This window comes from Lissotriton helveticus, chromosome 5_1 (assembly GCF_964261635.1).
Source record: "Lissotriton helveticus chromosome 5_1, aLisHel1.1, whole genome shotgun sequence".
Taxonomy (NCBI): Eukaryota; Metazoa; Chordata; class Amphibia; order Caudata; family Salamandridae; genus Lissotriton; species Lissotriton helveticus.
In genome coordinates this window covers 1126213206-1126233323 of record NC_136065.1, presented here as the reverse complement: position 1 = coordinate 1126233323, position 20118 = coordinate 1126213206, and positions in this window count along the sequence as shown.

Genomic DNA, 20118 nt, shown 5'->3' with positions numbered 1-20118 from the left:
CTTGGTGCCAATTTTGCCAAGCTCCCTGCTGGAATGCCCATAAAGATCTTATAGTCGGCATTCAGCAGGGAGATCGGACGGTAGGGGTCAGCCATCAGGGGATCTTTCCTGGGCTTCAATATTAAGACTATTGTGGCCTCCTTCCAGGATCTTGGGACCACCCTAGTAGAAATATAGACTGAATTAAATAAAGTATGAAGTATGGGTAAGAACTCTTCCATTAGCAATTTATATATTTAATTGGGGAGAGAATCAAGGCCGGCTGCTTTTTAGTTTTTTTCCCTCTTTATTTGATTCCCAATCTCCTCAATGGATAGGGGTGTTTCTAACATGTCACTAGCGGATTCTGTAAGCACAGGTAATGACTTATCCCTTAACCATGAGCCAATCGATTGTGGGGAGGGTGTTATATTCTCCCTATACAGGTTCGAGAAGAGGGACCGAAGACATTCCTGCATATCTGAATGTTTACTTGATTTAGTACCAGCACTATCAATGATAAGCTCATTGATGTCATTTTTTGCCCGGTCCATCCTCGCTTTCCAGGCCAATAAAGCCCCTGCTCTTTCCCCATATTCAAAATTCTCCATGTTCCGCGCTTGCCACTGGGACTTACATTTCAAATCTAGGAAGATCCTAAGATCCTGCCTAACTTCCTCAAGTCTCTTCTCTAACTCTTCCAGTTGTCCTTTATTCTCCTGATTAATGAGGCTCCTTTCTTTTTCAAGAGCTGATATTGTTGACTCCATGTTCTGCAATTCCAAAGTCTTAATTTTGTTTTTAGAACTTATTCGGCTACCCAACGCCCCTCTCAAATTGGCTTTATAGGCGGCCCAAACATGGTCTACTGAAGTGGAGCTTAAATTGATAGTAAAAAATTAGAGCGAGGACTCTTTGACTGTCTGAATAATCCCTGAGTCTGATAGAAATGCTCTATTCAATGTCCACTTTGCCTGTGAACCGGTATTATTCGAGGAATATAGAAGGAGCAGGGGGGCATGGTCCAAAAGATGACTTGATAGTATAGAAATACTAAGGATGTACTCTAAGTTCTCTCTGTTAATCAGGACATAATCTATTCGTGCAGAATGATGGTACTTTTTACAATGAAAAGTGAAACCCTGTACACTTCCCTTCTTAGCTCTCCATATATCCACCAAGTTGATATTTAATAACAAGTTTTTCATGACCCTTCGGGACTGCGGGGACCCAATAGCATGACTCAGGTTGGACCTATCCTTTACCGGATCTAGCCGAACATTAAAATCGCCTCCAACTGTTAAGGGGGAGATGCTGTGATGAGATTATCTTGGAGTTTGGCCAGAAAAGAGGGGTCGTCCGTATTGGGGCCAGAAAAGGAGGAACAGGTCATCTTTTCCCCCTCAAAACCAACTGAGCGATGATCCATCTACCTGATTGGTCTGTCTGAACTGATTTGATTCTGCAAGTAATTCCTTTCTTGACCAAGATTGCGACCCCACGACAGTGTTATGCATTGTTGGGAGTGGCAAAAACACTGTATCCAGGGCAGTTTGGAAAAAATACTCTTGGACTCTATTTGATTTAAATGAATCTCCTGCAATAAGCAGACCTGAACTGGTAGCATCTCTAGATATTTATAGATCAATCTTTGTCTCCTTGGACATCTCAGGCCATTTATATTCCAGGAGATAAATTGAATATTACGACCCCCTTTCATTTTACCTTTCCAAAATGCATTCCCTAATTAGCCAATAAAACTTAAAGTTTGGTCTTAGTAGCCAGTGAGATGAGAGATATTTTTTATCGTTTTTCCCCCACCCCCTTCCCTCTCTAACCCCTTGTGGCCCCTAGACCCCCCAACACCCTGAGGAACCCTACCTTCCAAAAGGCAATTGCCTATTTGAGCTCTTCTTCCATCCAGGCTATAAGTGTTTTGACCCTCTGATACTTTTTGTTGTTGTAAAGGTTTGGAAGGACGCGTATCTAGAGCTTGGTCATTAAATTGGTCCTAGGGTCCCCCATAATTGTATGTGTTTGAAGTATAAGTGTTTACATACAGAATAACTTTAGAATAGCGGCAAGACTCGGGGCTCTGAACAAATCTTCTGCATTCCTCCTTTACACCCCTCCCTGCTTTTCATGCTGTATTTTTGCAATTAAGGTGTCTACTTCTTGCGGAGGCGGATCATGTGCATATGGTTATTCCACATAACTCGCAATATGGCAGAAAACCTTAGTTGGGCCTTTGCCCCCAGACCATTCAGCTCTGCTAACCTTTTCCCCAGTTCCCATTGTCTTTCCGCTGTTATATGGGAGATCAGGGGGGACCGCTTGCTTCGCTTCCACACACTTGCGGCATTTCCCCTCCTCCAACTCGGTTTCTGCACAGCTGATCCGCCCCCACCGACCACTAGAGCGCCGAACGCTGCCTTCCTTCCCTGCCACGGGACCTCGCCTCGCATACCAGAACTGGAGGCTTGGAGAAAGACTCTCCGTGATAGCTCTGCAGCTGACGGAATAGACGGGGAGAAAAAGAAAAGGTACCGGGAACAAAAAACAAAATCCTCCGCTTGAAGCAGTCCACACCGTGATTAGAAGGGATGTTTAATCGTCATTTTTAGCCTCCGAGTCTCGCCGCCATTAGAAGCCCAGAGAGGAGCACCCCGGCCGTTCAGTCGGCGGCCGCCATGTTCCTCCACCCAGGCTGGTTTTAGTAGCAGTTTGCGCTCTTTGTCTAAGCCTCTGCAGCTGCACAACAAATTTGCCGCAGATTTTGCAGTTTGTGGTTGTGTCTGACCTTTGCAGAGGGGGATGGTGTTGGTTGACGGGTAAAACACCCATCCTCAATTTCAGATATGATTTCTTTGCAATCTTTGAGAATCCTGTTCCAAGGTAGGTTTGCGTCACGGCCCTTGTGTTACTCTGAATGACAAACCACCCTTGTGCTCTTTTGAATAGGGTAGATTTGTCTTCTTCCAAAGACAATAACTTTACTGTTTTGTTTACTAATTGTTTAAAAGTTTTCTGTGGGCTATTGACCTCCCAGAGCTTCTGTAGGGCTAAATAGTTTATTGCCAAGTGTCGGTAGACCGCAGCTGGATTGTCTTTAGTTTGGTTCATCTCTTTCCAGAAGTATTGTTGTATAGCTCCTATATATCCTTATATCGTGTTAAGTTAGCATAGGTACATTTGAGATTTAAACGCCATTTTTCCTTTCTTGCAACTTCTGCACACGACCCTTAATTGTTGACTTAGCTTTCAACCTAGTGGTTTGCCGTGGTGTATGTGAGAATAATATGTTATTGCTCTGATATCAGTTTTGTTTGTTAAACCATGTCTGCACGGAGAGTGCTGAAGTTTCAGGAGCAACACGATATGGAATTGTTATGAGGTCTGATCTCCACGCCTTCATAGTCATAACACAAGTGCAGCCTTTGCCAACTTGGGCTTGAGGCGGGATTGATATTGCTTTGCACGAGAATTGTTAACACACTTGATGCGGTGCACATGCAGAGAGAGCTGGTGTATGCTGATGTGATTCCTTCATGCTAGGACACTAAGGTATGGGCCCGCCCTAAAACAACCCAAAGAGACCTTCTTAGCTAATAATATAATATATGTGTTAGGGAGGGTGAGATATAAGTGTTGATAACTCTTATTCATTACAGCATGTTAACATGCTGTCACCATTCGCTTTTTATGTCTTAGTAACTATGCTGATAATTTTGATACTGATAATAAGTATACTTGTATTATCTAAGATACTGCGCCTGAGAAGACGGCATTAGTAAATAAACATTTCAAATGCACATGTGTCTTCTTTACTCCATGTTCTGGTTTGTAATGATAATATAACGAAAGAGTGTTCATGAGTCCCACGTACCCTGAGGTACTGTAAGTTCATGTTCTGGTTTGTCTAAACATTGGGAGTTTGATATATCCAATGAGACACTGTAGCTAGCTCGGTAAGGGGTGAGTTGGTTGCTAAGGTAAGTTTTGGGACACCCTAATTTGCCGAGGTTCCACTCCTCTGTGCACAGTTCTGTGTGAGTACAGAAACCCTGCAACATGGCGCCCAACGGTTTCGGTGGTCTTATATCATGACACTCGAGTAGTTTATCGTTCATGCCTTAACCCCTTCACATCCGTTTCCGGAAAACGGGGTGTCGGTGAAACCTACCTATTTTTTGAAATAGGTCTTTATTCAAGCTTGATTCTTTCTCAAACGGTTTCTTTGAATTACTACCCAGTTGTGCTACAAAGTATTCTTTGTGTGTTCTTGTTTCCAGTGTTGTCATGGCGGCGGTGGCTATTGCGCAGCATAGTCGCGTAGCGGTGCGCAACCATCTTCAGACGTACCAAGTCCCAGTAGATGGGATGGCTGTGATTTTCGTGGTATGTGCAGATCCGGCGTTTCCTTACGAGTTATTTTACTCTTGGGTTACGTTTCCGGCTGTGGACGCTAATTCTGGTTTGTTCCACTCCTACACTGCCTCGGATGTCCCGGCTGAATATACGCCGTACAGGGCATTGGAAATACCTATTGATCATTGGCAGCATCGAGTTTGGTTTGATGGCGCCCTCCCCCACTCTTTGTCCGCTGCGAGGTTAGGTCCACTCTCAATTCCAGGTACAAATTGGCCTGCGTTGGGTGGCTTTACCCCGCACCCGAATCACGGGGCTTGTACCCTGGCAGAAATTCGCAGGCTACATGTTGTTTCCATTTCCGTGATTCGTGCTTTAGTGCAATACATCGGTCGACATCTTCCTGGTGGTCCCCAGGGGGGTGCGGCCGCTCCCATGGAACGAGGCGGAATGCGTCTCAATCCAGTGATGGTTAATTCGGTTTTTGGTGCGCGTCCAGTTGACAACGATGACTTCCCATTCTGGCTAGCAGAGAAGTTTGATCAACTGGAGGCGGTTTTTCCGAATTCTACTCCTGCTGATAAACATAGAATGTTAACGATTACTCTACCGAAGGATATTACTCCTGAACTTGCTGACTGTGAAAGCTGGGGAAAAACATTTGCGGCAGTTTATACGAGGTGCTTCGGCACCCCGTCTATGAATGCTCTGCCTGAAATCATTAGACGTGTTCAGAATGATCACGGTCCAGAGGCAGCGGTTGAATTGGGTATGCGCCTGTGTGGTTCTTTTGAGATTGTAAGTGATCTCATTCTCTCCAATGTTAAAGGAGATGCAGTTAACTTTCAGGTGTCGAATGCTTTGGCTGCTCTGCCTGATGCCGACAAACCCCGCCAGTTAGCGAAGATTGTGGTGGCCGCTTATAAGACAATTGGCCGCACAAGTAGAGGTCTGAAATATTTTCCAGTGAAGGATAAAAAACAACCTCAGGGACAATCTGCAGTGACAGATGTCCAGCCCAAGTCCAAAAAACAGAATTGGCCTAAAAAACAGACACAGGGGAAGCAGACTAGGCAAACTCAGGATTCTGTTCCTGCAATACAAGCTCCTGCGCCGGCAGACAGAGTTTATGATTTGCGCGATCGCGCGATGATTAAATCACCTGATCGTTTTCAGGGTTCTGATCAACGCTCTCCTCGTTCCTTTCAGGAAACATCGGCCCAGAAGACCGGTGGTGGAGGAGGGGGTGGACGTGGACGTGGTGGCCAGCAAGGACGTGGTCAGTCCCGCCAGCCAGACGGCGCAGTGAAGCAGGAGGATTCTACGCCTAAGCGTCCGCAGTTTGCGAAGAAGAAAGTCGCCGCCTTAACAGCGCATAGATATGCCACAGATAGTGAGAACGCGGCTTCGGAATCTGACGTGGGCTCTGACCTTGCTGGACAGCGCGGCGGAGATTACCATAGTCAGAGAGGCGCTCCGTCCACTACTGAGGGTGACAGCGACTGAAGTTTTTGTTGTAATAGAAACAGCCGATACGAGATTAGCTCCCCCTGAAAGACTTTTTGAAATTGTCCTGTTAATTGAAGGTGACATACAGCGTACTGTCAGAGGGGTATTTTGGGAGAACCTTTCGTCTACGTACGACATTTTGCTTTCCGAGGCTGACTGGCCCCCACCTTTTGTGCTCGCAGCGCCGCGAGGGGAGGAGGTAATCCTTCCCAGTTTCGCGCACACTGTCTCAACTGAGCATGCGCAGCATTTTGCAGAAGAGTGGGCTCGTGCTCTTGCACCGGCTCTCTACCGCAACCAATGTGGTTGGGACAAATTGTCCCCATGCCACGAAATTCCTTTGCGGTCTGAGCCGCAGCCTCAGCCTCAATATCCCATACGGCGTGAAGCTAAAGCGGCCGTCGCAGAAATCCTTGAACAATTGGAATATCAGGGAGTTATTGAAACGTGTGTGTCACCAATGAATAATCCCCTTTTTACTGTGACCAAACCTGACGGATCATATCGTTTGGTATTGGATTACCGGCATTTGAACTCGCATTGCCGTAACTGTGCAGTACAGAATACTCACGGCTCTGCCCTAGTGGATAGTCTAGTGCGTAAGCGTTTCAAGACAACGCTTGACATTTCCAATGGTTTTTATGCCCACAGACTGGATGGCTTTAGCTCCCAATGGACAAGTTTTACGTCCGCTGGTGTGCAAAAATGCTTCCGGCGACTCCCAATGGGCTACAAAAATAGTCCAGGGGTCTTCACCTCCAGAATAGTCACACTATTGGAGGGAATCGATCCGGATGCATGTTCTTATGTGGATGATATTTATCTCACAGACGACGAAATTTGGATGCATCTGTGTCGAGTGAATTCCATAATTTGTACCTTTGCAGACATGGGTTACAAATTTAATTTTGCAAAATCGCACATTGCAGAACACACGGTGTTGTTCCTAGGCTATGAGCTGAACAATGAAGGTAGAGGTTTGGCTCCTCACTTCTTGGAGAAATGCGCACAATTGCGCGCTCCTACAACACTGAAAAAATTACAATCTTTACTGGGCTTTTTGAATTTCGGCAGAACTTACATTCCGGAATATGCCCAGCGTATCAAGCCTTTGTATGCTTTGATACAACCGACTTTCTCAAAATCATGCTGGCTGCCTGAGCATTCAGCCATTTTGCAATCCTTGCAGGCTGATCTGCTCGCTTCTAAATATTTACTGACTCGTGATAACCACACCAACCTGGTAATAAGAATAATTCCTGGGACGGTGGGTTTCACATACCTCACTTTTAATGAAGGTGACACAGTACCTATTGCTTACAAGTCACACTTGTACACTTCGGCTGAGATGCGGTTTCCCACAGTGGAAAAAGTTTTAACTGCTGTACAGATGGCAATTCTAAAAGAACGAGCACTGTCTCAGGGGAAACGCATGCTAGTGGTAACACCCTGTCCTCATTTGGAGGCAGTCACGAAAGCCAGTGTACCAAATTCAAAAGCTTTGCACCCTCGGTGGATTCAGTGGGCTGCGTCATTGTCATCCGCGGATGTCATGTTTATTTTTGACGCCTCCTTACGGTCGCAAGAGTACTTGCAGTATGAATTCGTTCATCCTGCTCCTCTGGCTATGCGACCTTTGGAGGACTTCCATTGCATCATTTACACTGATGGGTCGGCGCAGGTTGCGCATGGCTCTAAACATGCCTACGTTTCCGCATGCGCCATTGTGGTCGGTGCTATGTTGAATGATGAGTTCGTTTCCAGGGAAGTGCACACGTTGCCCCTGGGCGATTGCACCGCACAATTGGCAGAGCTTCGTGCTCTCTTACTAGCTTTGGAGTACGCAGATCCAAGTGTTACTACTCTAATTGTAAGTGATTCTTACTACTGTGTCCAGTCTTACAATGAAAACTTGTTCTTTTGGATTCAAAATGATTTTCATGATTCCAAGGGTAGCACAATAAAACATAAAATGATCTGGGTTCGAGTGGCAGAGCTTAAGGCTATGTTGCCACTCGTTTATGTGATTCATACTCTCGGTCATCAGCGCGTAGGAGTTCACGCTGTTGGCAACTCGCTTGCTGATGAAGCGGCGAAATCAGCAGTATCTACATTCTTAGTTGCAGCAGTTACTAGGTCTAAAACCAAGATTGATAGCGACATCTTGGCAGCGATTGCTGCCTCTCAGAAGGGAAGTAAACATCCTGCGGGATTCCCTTCGAAGTATAAATACCACTTAAGTCCCGAAAAGGTTCCTTTTGTGACAATTCCTGATGTTGGGGAACGGCTGATTCCCAACTCGGATCGCAGAGCAGACTTGATTACAGCGGCGCATGAAGGTGTGGCGTCTGCGCATGCGGGCGTCTCGGCCACTGTAACTCAATTGCAACTACGTTTCTGGTGGCGGGGACTGTACAAACAGACGCGTGATTATGTCCTTCTTTGTGACATATGCCAGCAGATTAAACCTTCAACTGCTACGCGTCCGCCTCAGACTCAGTTGTACATTTCTAATAAACCGCTTGGCTGTGTTTATTTAGATCACTGCGGTCCTTTTTCATCTGATACTGCGTATAAGTACATCTTAGTAGCAGTTGACTCATGCACACGCTTTGTGTGGGTATGGCCACATCGCAGCGCTGATTCACGGACTGTCATTAGAGATTTGCGTATCTTTATAGGGATTTTTGCCTGTGGTACCTTCCATTCGGATCAGGGTCCGGCTTTCGCCTCTAAGGCGTATAAGGATGCCATGACTTCGATGGGGGTCCAAGTCAAGTTTTCGTCACCCTACAGACCTGAGGGTAATAGTGTAGTTGAACGAATGAACCGTGATTTAAAGCAATCTTTGACAGCCCGAGTTATAGGCACTGGCAGAAACTGGCTGGCTCACCTCTATGGCGTGCAGCGTGCTCTTAATAATCTCCCTAGAAGGTCTCTGGGTGGGCGGACCCCATACGAAATGCTCTTTGGCATCAAGATGTACGTCCCTGACCTTGACGGTCTAGACTCTGTGGTTCGCGCCACTTCCTTTGACGCAGATGAACATTGCCATGTTTTACAGAATCTACAAAAGACCAGAGACAGTCTTGCAAAGGAACATTTGCCCTCCACATCGGATGATGCGTTGCAGATCCCGGTAGTTGGCTGGCTACCCCAAATTGGAGAACTGGTTCGAGAGAAGATCGACAACAAGAAAGAGTTTGGTCCCTCATATCGAGCTCCAGTCCCAGTGCTTGGAGTGAAGGGCACAAGAACAGTCATTTTACCACCACTTCCAGGTCGTAAGGAAAACAGGTTTATTTCTATTGACAATGTCAAGATACACAGAGTGGCCGATTCTTCTTAGCATGACACCAGCTGTTTCCTGTCCTTCCATTGTGAGAAATTCAATTATGCCCACTGCTTCTAATAATGAACCTGAGGTGGCCATCGAATTACCTGCTGTTTCCAGTCCATTATTAAATAATTTACCCGGAACTAACATTGATGAGACAGACTATACATACCCCACTGATTTGTCCATGCCTGACCTGCAAGCTCGTTTAGCCACGGAATCCAGATTTTCATTTGACTCTGCTTCCCTTGCCTCGAAAAAACCCTCTCAAATTGCGGTATATGCTAGCCTGTTTAAAAAACATTTTTTGATTCCTCCTTGGATATACATTTGGCTGGTCCTTTTTTCGGTTTACCTTTTTATGTCAATTGGTTTTGTATTTTATTTTTTTCGAATTATGAATGGACACTATGTCGAGGAGAGAACTTGCATTACTCATTTAAATGGAACATTGGCCCCACTTTCCTCTTCCCATTCTACACACAGATTAAAAAGAGACTTGACTTTGGTTAACATCACAGCATGGCCTGTTCTGGATGGAATCGCGTGGGATGCAGTTCGTTTTCAGATTCATGGCCCAACGGAAGTCGTTAATGTTCCAAATGTACTAAGAGTTAATATGGGGGATGTGGTGAAACAAAACATGCGTTCTGATGATTGGGATGTTAATGCTGTGGAAAGTTTGTTTTCTGATTTGAAATACTATGCTGCTTTTGATGCTGAGGATTTATATTTAGAATCTGCTAATTATGGTGAATTGTTCTGTTATCAACATTATGGCAATCACTTCTTACACAAAACATCTTCCCGAAGGGATGCTGTTAATTTTACTCAGTGGGAACATTGCCCAGCACCTACACAAGGGAGTTCAGAAACGTTTCTTAAAAAGTATACTTATTTCACTGACTTTAATCAGTCCAATCCCGAGTCCTTTTATTTTAAATTTCACATACAGCCACTGTCCAAGGTTAGACTTACCGATACAAAATTGTTGTATTCGAAGGCCTTCCTAGATCAATTAGTTACTGGGGGCTATGAGTTATGGAAGGAAACCATAGACCTTAAATCGGTTTGGGGTTCAAGGGCCTGGCAGGTACGAGGCACTGAGGCTTTGCACCGTGCATGTCTCATCCCGAATCATATGTTGTTTTTAAATGAAACCATTTCCCAGACCACATGCTTTGGATTGGCTACATCTAAAAGGTTAAACACCCCGTCTTTCCCGGAGTTGGAGGAATATGAGAATTGGAGTAATTTTACTCAATTGTCCATTAAAGATATACAGGCTCTGCTTCTTAATTCCTCCTTTAACATTTCCAGTATGAATCCCAAGGGTTGGCTGCTTTGGCACCGTAGTGCTGATTCTTGCCAAAAAAGATTTTTAAATATAACTGACGGTTTTAAGACTGTTAGATCTGATCCCCGGTTTGATTTGAGTCATACTGTCACCTCTTACTCTGTGGGCAAGTTGTGTCAAGCTTGGCTGAAACATTCAACTTTACCTGCGGTTAAGTATCACCTTTCCAAACTGAATGCAGACGTGGATTTGAATGATTTCATTAAAGGCCCAGCTAGTGGCAGGTCGAAAAGGTGGTTATATGGGGTTTACAATGAAATTTGGAAACTCTCACAGATTGAGGCTGCTTCACGCCTTAGGGCTATTGATCAGGCGAATCTTGAGAAAGTGCTTGCAGTTGTTGACAATAGCATTAACGTGCTTTCCTCTAGAATTTACACATTAGATAATATTGTGTCGTCTGTTGTTGATATTGTGCATGATGAAGTGTCAGTATTATACCATGGTCAAAATCAATTACGGTCAATCATGCAGTTTGCATGGACACTTCAGACTCTGAAAATGGGTAAAGTTCCCTGGGGATACATGAACGTTTCCTCTTTATTTTCACCGTTTAATTTGACAGACAAACAACGCTTGCTTTCAATGCGTGATGCTTCCTTTTCTATGCTCCATATTGAAAGGTTGGAATCTTTACCTTTTTCTGTGGCAGAAGCCACTGCTGCTACGTGGCTTATCCACGGTTTAATAACACTGCCTTTTGCTTTATATAAGTTTTCAAATTGTATGAAATATGTGCCAATAGGTCGTTTTGAACCCTTAGGTAGCGGTTTTCTTCATGAGGTCTGGTCACTCCCATACACATACAGATGTTTCAAGGATGAACAAGAAGTTTATCTAACAGGGGATGAGTGTACTGAGACGCCAGATCATTCTTTAATGTGCAGACACATACAGTTACACGGTTCATGTAACAAGGACCGACCGAATATGGCTTGCGTTTTACAGGGCACGCCAGTTCCTGCTATCATCCCCACGTTTAAATTGTTAGAGAATGGTAGTTATTTAATGCTCAATAATGAAAACTGTTGTGGTTTAATTAAAGGTATAGCTTTCATAGTAACAGTAAGTGAGCGAGTTATTTGCTGCAGAAATGTTCTTTATCCTCCCACACGTGAACATAGGGAGTCTTCCATTTGGCCACAGATACCGACCTTGGGAGCAGAATTCAGCGGCATGGCTAGAATAAGAGCTCTATTGTCCCAGAAAGAGGTGGCCTTGAGCTCGGCCCGTGAAACTTTCGTGCTTCACATTGCTAACACCCGTACGGAGGTTCAGGCTCTTTTAAACACTGATTTGCCTTTGCATTTCGGAGCCATGGTCCGTTCTATCTTTAACGCATCCTCCACAACGGGCCTAGCACATTTTTTTAAAGTTGTTAGCGGTGGTCTCGTGACTTCCTTTGAGAAGATTTTTGGAGTCATCCCTGCCTTCTTCCATTCTATTTTTTCGTCCTTATTTGGAGGGTTCCCGTTTTTACTTGCATTAGCGGCTGGCGCATTGGTGGTTTTCTGCCTTTTTAAATATGGATGCCCTTCCTGTGCAAGACCACGCACAGCTGCTACTGACGCGGTTTCGCAACCGCATGCTTGATTATTATGGCACACTGCCGTTGGCGACTCTAAGCACGGCGTTTGGATTATCTTTTCGGTTCTCCTATTTCACCTGTGTCCAGCCTGTATTTCGCTGCCTGACCTGTGATTTCCTTTGGGCCATTGATTTGTGTCTCTGCGGACCAATATCTTCTGACGTCGATTTTGATCAACTGATGAGTCCTATCATTGCTCACGAGTTGGTTTGTTCTGACGAAAGGATTATGGCCTTGGCGGTGGCACATGGACTAATGGGTCCCTGGGATGTGTTGTCGGCAGCGCGAAATTTCTTGGAACAAAGTTTTCTTGAAAACCCACCGAGCTGTCCTCTGATGGTTATAGAGGATCCGGTGCTGGAAGATCACGTATGTTCCTTTCATCTTTTAAATTGGATGGCTGAACTGTTTTCGGATGAGGACAGTGACTTCCTCCTGGAGGCTGTTGCAGCTTACTTTTCATATACAGTCTTATCATAGACACTGCCTCAAATTGACATGCTGATTGATAGCATTTCCTTGATTTTATTGACTTTTGGTCAAGACATTTTATTTTTGCTTGCCTATTGGCTTGAGCCACATTATACTTGTGGGCTATTTTTTAGCATTAGTTTTTATAATTGAATTTTTATTCATGCTCGTTTATAATTGAATTCTGCTCTCATGTGATGGCACTTCTGTTATCTTATTTAGTCCGTTCTCGGATCATGGGGGGGTGTTGTATAGCTCCTATATATCCTTATATCGTGTTAAGTTAGCATAGGTACATTTGAGATTTAAACGCCATTTTTCCTTTCTTGCAACTTCTGCACACGACCCTTAATTGTTGACTTATCTTTCAACCTAGTGGTTTGCCGTGGTGTATGTGAGAATAATATGTTATTGCTCTGATATCAGTTTTGTTTGTTAAACCATGTCTGCACGGAGAGTGCTGAAGTTTCAGGAGCAACACGATATGGAATTGTTATGAGGTCTGATCTCCACGCCTTCATAGTCATAACACAAGTGCAGCCTTTGCCAACTTGGGCTTGAGGCGGGATTGATATTGCTTTGCACGAGAATTGTTAACACACTTGATGCGGTGCACATGCAGAGAGAGCTGGTGTATGCTGATGTGATTCCTTCATGCTAGGACACTAAGGTATGGGCCCGCCCTAAAACAACCCAAAGAGACCTTCTTAGCTAATAATATAATATATGTGTTAGGGAGGGTGAGATATAAGTGTTGATAACTCTTATTCATTACAGCATGTTAACATGCTGTCACCATTCGCTTTTTATGTCTTAGTAACTATGCTGATAATTTTGATACTGATAATAAGTATACTTGTATTATCTAAGATACTGCGCCTGAGAAGACGGCATTAGTAAATAAACATTTCAAATGCACATGTGTCTTCTTTACTCCATGTTCTGGTTTGTAATGATAATATAACGAAAGAGTGTTCATGAGTCCCACGTACCCTGAGGTACTGTAAGTTCATGTTCTGGTTTGTCTAAACATTGGGAGTTTGATATATCCAATGAGACACTGTAGCTAGCTCGGTAAGGGGTGAGTTGGTTGCTAAGGTAAGTTTTGGGACACCCTAATTTGCCGAGGTTCCACTCCTCTGTGCACAGTTCTGTGTGAGTACAGAAACCCTGCAACAGTATGAGTTCATAGAACCGTTCTCTGCTCCCTTTATTTTGTACCAGCACTTTGCATATGCCCCCTTCCGCGCTACTTGCTGTTTTTGGAGGCCAAATTCTAGTCTTAGCTGGGCTGGAGAAATGTATTGGGGAAAGGATAAAAATTAGTCAAATTGAATTCGACACTGCATTATCCAGAACTGTTTCATCTCTTCCTCTCATGCATTCACTTCCGTGGGTGATGGTAGGAAGCAATTTTGCTTGAAAAACGTCTAGAAGGGGCCATAGATCAGGGCCTGTTATTTTGTGCTTTATTCTTTTTAGTGCTACTGCCAGTGCAGTCACTCTTGTTCTAATAGTCGATTTGTGTTGTCCAAAGGAACCCTTTCTGTCAAAAGTGATGCCCAGATACTTGCACTCATCGACCACCTCCAACAGTTTGCCCTGAAGTTCCCAGGGACGATGCCCTTGTTTCCTTTGATTTATGATCATCACTTTTGACTTCTCCAAGTTTATCATTAGCCCGTTTCTATCTGAAAAGTTGCTTGTGATATTTATAAGGTGCTGAAGGCCAACTGGAGTTGATCAATGTTAAATCGTCTGCATACAGCAAGTTTGATATTGTTAAGCCTCCTAGATTTGTGGCATGGTGGATGCAGTTGTCAAGCTCTGCTGACAAATCAGACAGGAAGAGGTTGAACAGAATCAGGGTAAGAACACATCCCTGCTTCAGCCCCACGGTGGTTGTTATTTTCCTCGACAGGATGTTACCAGTTCCTAGTTTAATTTGGATCCATGTGATGGATTGATGCGATTTTCCAGTCTGATAGCATGGACCAAAGTTTACCCCTTTCGATGCTGTCAAAAGCAGACGTAAAGTCAATAAAACAGACAAATAGTGGCCTCTTGATTTTTACTGAGGTGTCAATTAATAAAGAGAGAGCAGGAATGTTAGTTGTTGTCCCTGTACGTCTTTGAAAGCCTGTTTGGCTAATCGGAATTAATTCTCTTGTTAATGTCCATTCTGTGAGTTCTTCCAGTAATAGACCTGCTGAGTATTTTGCGTCTATGTCAATTAGGGCTATTAACCTGTAATTCTTTGCTTGACTCTTACTGCCTTTCTTGAAAATAGGGGAAAGGTAGACCGCAGCTGGATTGTCTTTAGTTTGGTTCATCTCTTTCCAGAAGTATGAGTTCATAGAACCTTTCTCTGCTCCCTTTATTTTGTACCAGCACTTTGCATATGCCCCCTTCCGTGCTACTTGCTGTTTTTGGAGGCCAAATTCTAGTCTTAGCTGGGCTGGAGAAATGTATTGGGGAAAGGATCAAAATTAGTCGAATTGATTTCGACACTGCATTATCCAGAACTGTTTCATCTCTTCCTCTCATGCATTCACTTCCGTGGGTGATGGTAGGAAGCAATTTTGCTCGAAAAACTTCTAGAAGGGGCGATAGATCAGGGCCTGTTATTTTGTGCTTTATTCTTTTTAGTGCTACTGCCAGTGCAGTCCCTCTTGTTCTAATAGTCGATTTGTGTTGTCCAAAGGAACCCTTTCTGTCAAAAGTGATTCCCAGATACTTGCACTCATTGACCACCTCCAACAGTTTGCCCTGAAGTTCCCAGGGACGATGCCCTTGTTTCCTTCGATTTATGATCATCACTTTTGACTTCTCCAAGTTTATCATTAGCCCGTTTCTATCTGAAAAGTTGCTTGTGATATTTATAAGGTGCTGAAGGCCAACTGGAGTTGATCAATATTAAATCGTCTGCATACAGCAAGTTTGATATTGTTAAGCCTCCTAGATTTGTGGCATGGTGGATGCAGTTGTCAAGCTCTGCTGACAAATCAGACAGGAAGAGGTTGAACAGAATCAGGGTAAGAACACATCCCTGCTTCAGCCCCACGGTGGTTGTTATTTTCCTCGACAGGATGTTACCAGTTCCTAGTTTAATTTGGATCCATGTGATGGATTGATGCGATTTTCCAGTCTGATAGCATGGACCAAAGTTTACCCCTTTCGATGCTGTCAAAAGCAGACGTAAAGTCAATAAAACAGACAAATAGTGGCCACTTGATTTTTACTGAGGTGTCAATTAATAAAGAGAGAGCAGGAATGTTAGTTGTTGTCCCTGTACGTCTTTGAAAGCCTGTTTGGCTAATCGGAATTAATTCTCTTGTTAATGCCCATTCTGTGAGTTCTTCCAGTAATAGACCTGCTAAGTATTTTGCGTCTATGTCAATTAGGGCTATTAACCTGTAATTCTTTGCTTGACTCTTACTGCCTTTCTTGAAAATAGGGGAAATATTAGATCCTTTCCAGGAGTTTGGGATTCTCCCCCCATCCAGGATGTTTTTAAAGAGGGGACGAAGTTGTTCGGCCCATTAGTCTGGATCTTGTTTATATAGACTTGGAGAAATTCCATTAGGCCCCGGGCACCCTCTTTCTTGCCCTTAGAGATTCGGTTTTTGATCTGCTTGATTGTGAGTGACGTGAGGTTTCTTCTCCTAAGTTCTTCCATGATTGGAGATCGTAGTTGAAGTCCATAGAGCCTTGGGTAATTTCATCTGTGTTTTTGTTAAAATGATGCTGCAGGTACTTTGGCCCATGTCTTCTCTGTAGATTTGTGCCTTATTTGCCAAGCAATTTTGTTCTTTCTACACTTTAGCTTCCTTAGTTCAGCCTGTAAGCTGATATTAGGGCCTCTCTGATGCAATTTGCTAATTACTCTGTTGATTTACCTTTTTATTTGCCTCAGGTGTTGGGCTTGGTTTGTTAGATGATTCTTTCTTTGTTCGCTCTTATCTCCACTGGGTAGACTTTGATGGTTCTCAGTTCCGCGTATGGTTACACCTGTATTTAATTTGTCATTAGCTGAACTGAGGCTTTCTAAGAAGTTCTCCTGAGCCTAGATGTTATCTCCTTCATTCATTCTATTTTCTTCCCAGCAATTTTTTGCCATCTCCTCAAATTTTTCCAGATTCTTTATTTTATATTTTATTCTCTTTTGGTTTGCGGTTACTGTCAAATCCTGATTTTCAGTTAAGAAGGTTTGCGCTGTACCCTGAACCTCCAGTTTGAGCTCTTGTGGCAAATGATCGCTACAATCCATTATTCCAATTTTAAACCTGCTTACTAGGTTCAGAATTGAGAGAGATATGAAGGTATAGTCTATTGCTGAACTTGCCACCGTGATGTGGTAAATTGCTGCTTGTGGGCAATCACGCTAATGTCTGCCGTTTAAAGCTATCAGCCCCAGACTAGTTAGTTCCATCAGTAGGGATTTAGATACCTTAGTTTGTTTACCCCACTTACTTTTGTCCAGCGGTGAGAACCCCCATTCTAGTAGTTATTCTTCAGCTGAGTTATCACTACCTCTTTTCCTGGAGAGGGACATGTTGAAGTCTCCTGAGATTATATAATGTGGTGTTGTTGCTACTGTCATGATCCTCGTCAATTCTGACACTTGTGATTTTTCACCTATTTTTTTCTCTCTGGGTGAATATAGGTATTTACCAATACCATTTGTTGTTTAATTTTCTTGGGTCCTGCTATCTCCATCTGAATTGTGTTGATCCCATGACTAGATGTGCATTTTATCATCAGTTCTTGAGCTGAGCTTACTGTTTTTGTTGAGGCATACGTAGTTAAACCACCTTTCAGACGTCCATATTTCGAGCTTCTACTAGCTGGTAGGTGATATGATTTATAGCCTTGAAGGTGGAGAGGTTCTGCCACCCAAGTTTCTTGAAGTAGGATTAGGTCGTACTGTTGAAGGTACGTTAGTAGTTCTGTAAGTATGATTTTTTACTCTAGTCCATTTATATTCCAGGAGCAGATTTTTAGTTGCGGAGTGTCTTCTCCTTGCTTAATAGTCTGTCATTGGTGAGGGCGCATGTTATTGATGGTTTTTGCTAGCCAGGACCAGTCTTCTGATGTTGTATTCTTGTTATTTCCTCGATTGCATGGGCTAGTGCTGTCCCTAGCTTCTACTGTGGTGCTCCGAGCCCCTTTCAGCACTGATTTCGTAGGTCCACTGGCCCTAATTCTTTTGAAGGGGTCCAAGTTATGTTCTTTGTCCTTTTGAAGTAATGGTTCAGGGTAGCCAACATTATACTGTGGTTTTCTGGTGATCCCCCATGCTTCTTATTGGCACTTTTGTTTTAGAATCTTCTCCGCTATCTCCCCTGTCATCCAAGTGGTTTTTGATATTTCTTGCTCTGATAGGTGATTGAGTTGCACGAATTCTACAGGGTCCAGATCTTGAGTGACGATGCCAGCTAGGTTGTTAATAGAAGTTAATAGTCTGAGAATATTGCCTCTATTTAGGATTTAAACTCTGGGATAAATAAAATAGTTTTTGATTCTTTCCGCCCTGTGATTTCTTGGGGTGTTTCTGTTCTTGACTGTTTTTCCCGCTCTTGTGGGTATCTAAGTATCTGGGGGTCAACGTCGGCCTCATTTCCGTATTCCCGTATAAAAACTGGATTATCCTTGTCTGCCTGCCATTTTGCGGCTATTTCCACTGTAGGATCCAGCGTTGTTGTTTTGTTTTTGTATTTTTTTGTCTTTTCCATGCCCGGTCTAACTTAAGCAGTTGGGGTTATTATTGTTTGAATTGTATTGTCTATCCTGACTTTTTTCCCCACTTCCTCGTTGTAGTTACTACTCGTTGCTTCATCATCCTTTACTTTACCCTGTGCAGTTGTCGAAAGATGTTCAGTTTGTTTGGACTCACTTCCTGTTAGGGTCACTTGGCTTTCACGTAAGGGTGGTCTTTCATTATATTCAGGACCCTCTTGTGAAGGATCGTTAGATGTAGTTATTTTCCGTTGTTGAGACAAAGATTCTTTGATGCTGCTGTGTTCTGGAGATCCTTTTGGGTGTTTGCCCATCGGATGGAAGAAAGTCTGAATGGAGGTTGTTTTATTCCTCCCTTTTCTTCTCATTTTGCGTCGTCGTTTCGAAGATTGCATTTTGAATAGCTGTGTGTTATCGTCTTCAAGGCTCAGTGGGGCTGCGTAAGTTCTGCTCATTTTTTCGGCGATTTCCCTTAAGTTCTTTTTGATTCGAACCCTGACATTTCTATGCCTCAGTACTTCCTTGTTGCTTTGGTGTTGTTTGTGGCATATCTACGCTTGCTTTTTCTTGTCCCAGGTTCTAATTTTTCCCTTCTACGGGCAATGCGTTTGTGTGCTTACTTCCCTTAATAGCTTTGGGGTAGTTCAATAACTCTTTGGCAGATTGTTGTTACATTCTCTCCCTGAAGTACTACCCTCTCCTCTTCCTTCTCCTTTAGGATCATCTTTTTGAATTCCATTGTTGTTTTTGATGTTATTTGCTTCCTTTATTTCAATTAAGAGATCTCGCCTTACTGTTGGCAACGTGGCAATTTTGTCAACTATTGAGAAGCATGCACAACTTGGGGGTTTATTGTTGTTTCGGATTGAACTCGTTTGATCAAATCGTTAAGTTCCAAGAGTTTATTGTTTATACTTGCTACGTTTCTTGCTAGGCAGTTAAGAAGGGCTGGCTGGATATTCATCTTATCCGAATGGTATTCCATAGCTTTTGTGGATGATTGCATAGTACTTAATAGGGACTCCCAGAACTTGTTCTGTTCTGTTGGTGTTTCCTCTATGTTTTGTTTTGTAGCTGACTCCTCAGTAAGAAGTGGTTTATCTCTTATTTCCAGGATGTATGTATTGACCAGCTTTTCCCATTCTTCCGTTGTGAGAGATGATTTTTTTATTACAATGATGGCTATAGGTCATCTCGTGATTATCTGGGATTCCCTCCCGGTCTCTGTTGGAACGCATTGGCGTAGAGATTAATGGTTGTCCTTCTGAAATTTGGGCTGGGGGGTGGTACTCAATAAGTCTATTTTCAGGTCCTGGAGGTCTTGGGGGTGCTGTGGGCTGGAGTCCAGTCTTGTGTGGGCAGGGATCAATTCCTCAATACTTTTTTCATCAACCTTGTCTTCCTCAAAATCTGTTAGTAATTCTGCTAACATATTGTTAGCCATTTTATGCTCCGAAGGTGTGTTAGAGCAGGTTGACAATTGGGAGGTTCCTGGATGTTGTATCGCTATTTCTTTCTTTGTTTGGGGAACCATCCTGATTGCGATTTAAGGATTGCCTAGATTGCCTTGTTTCTTTATTCTATTGGGGTTATTCTTAAGACTGAGGTTGTTCTTAAGACTGTTCTTGTCCTTATCACTTCGGTTGATTGCGTTGTTGGTTTTCCTGGACTTAAGAGAGAGGGAAGAGCCCGCTGTATTTCATTTGCATGATTTAATAGAGCACCGGCATCTTTTACGAAGAAGAACTTAGAATAAATTTTAGGTTGGTA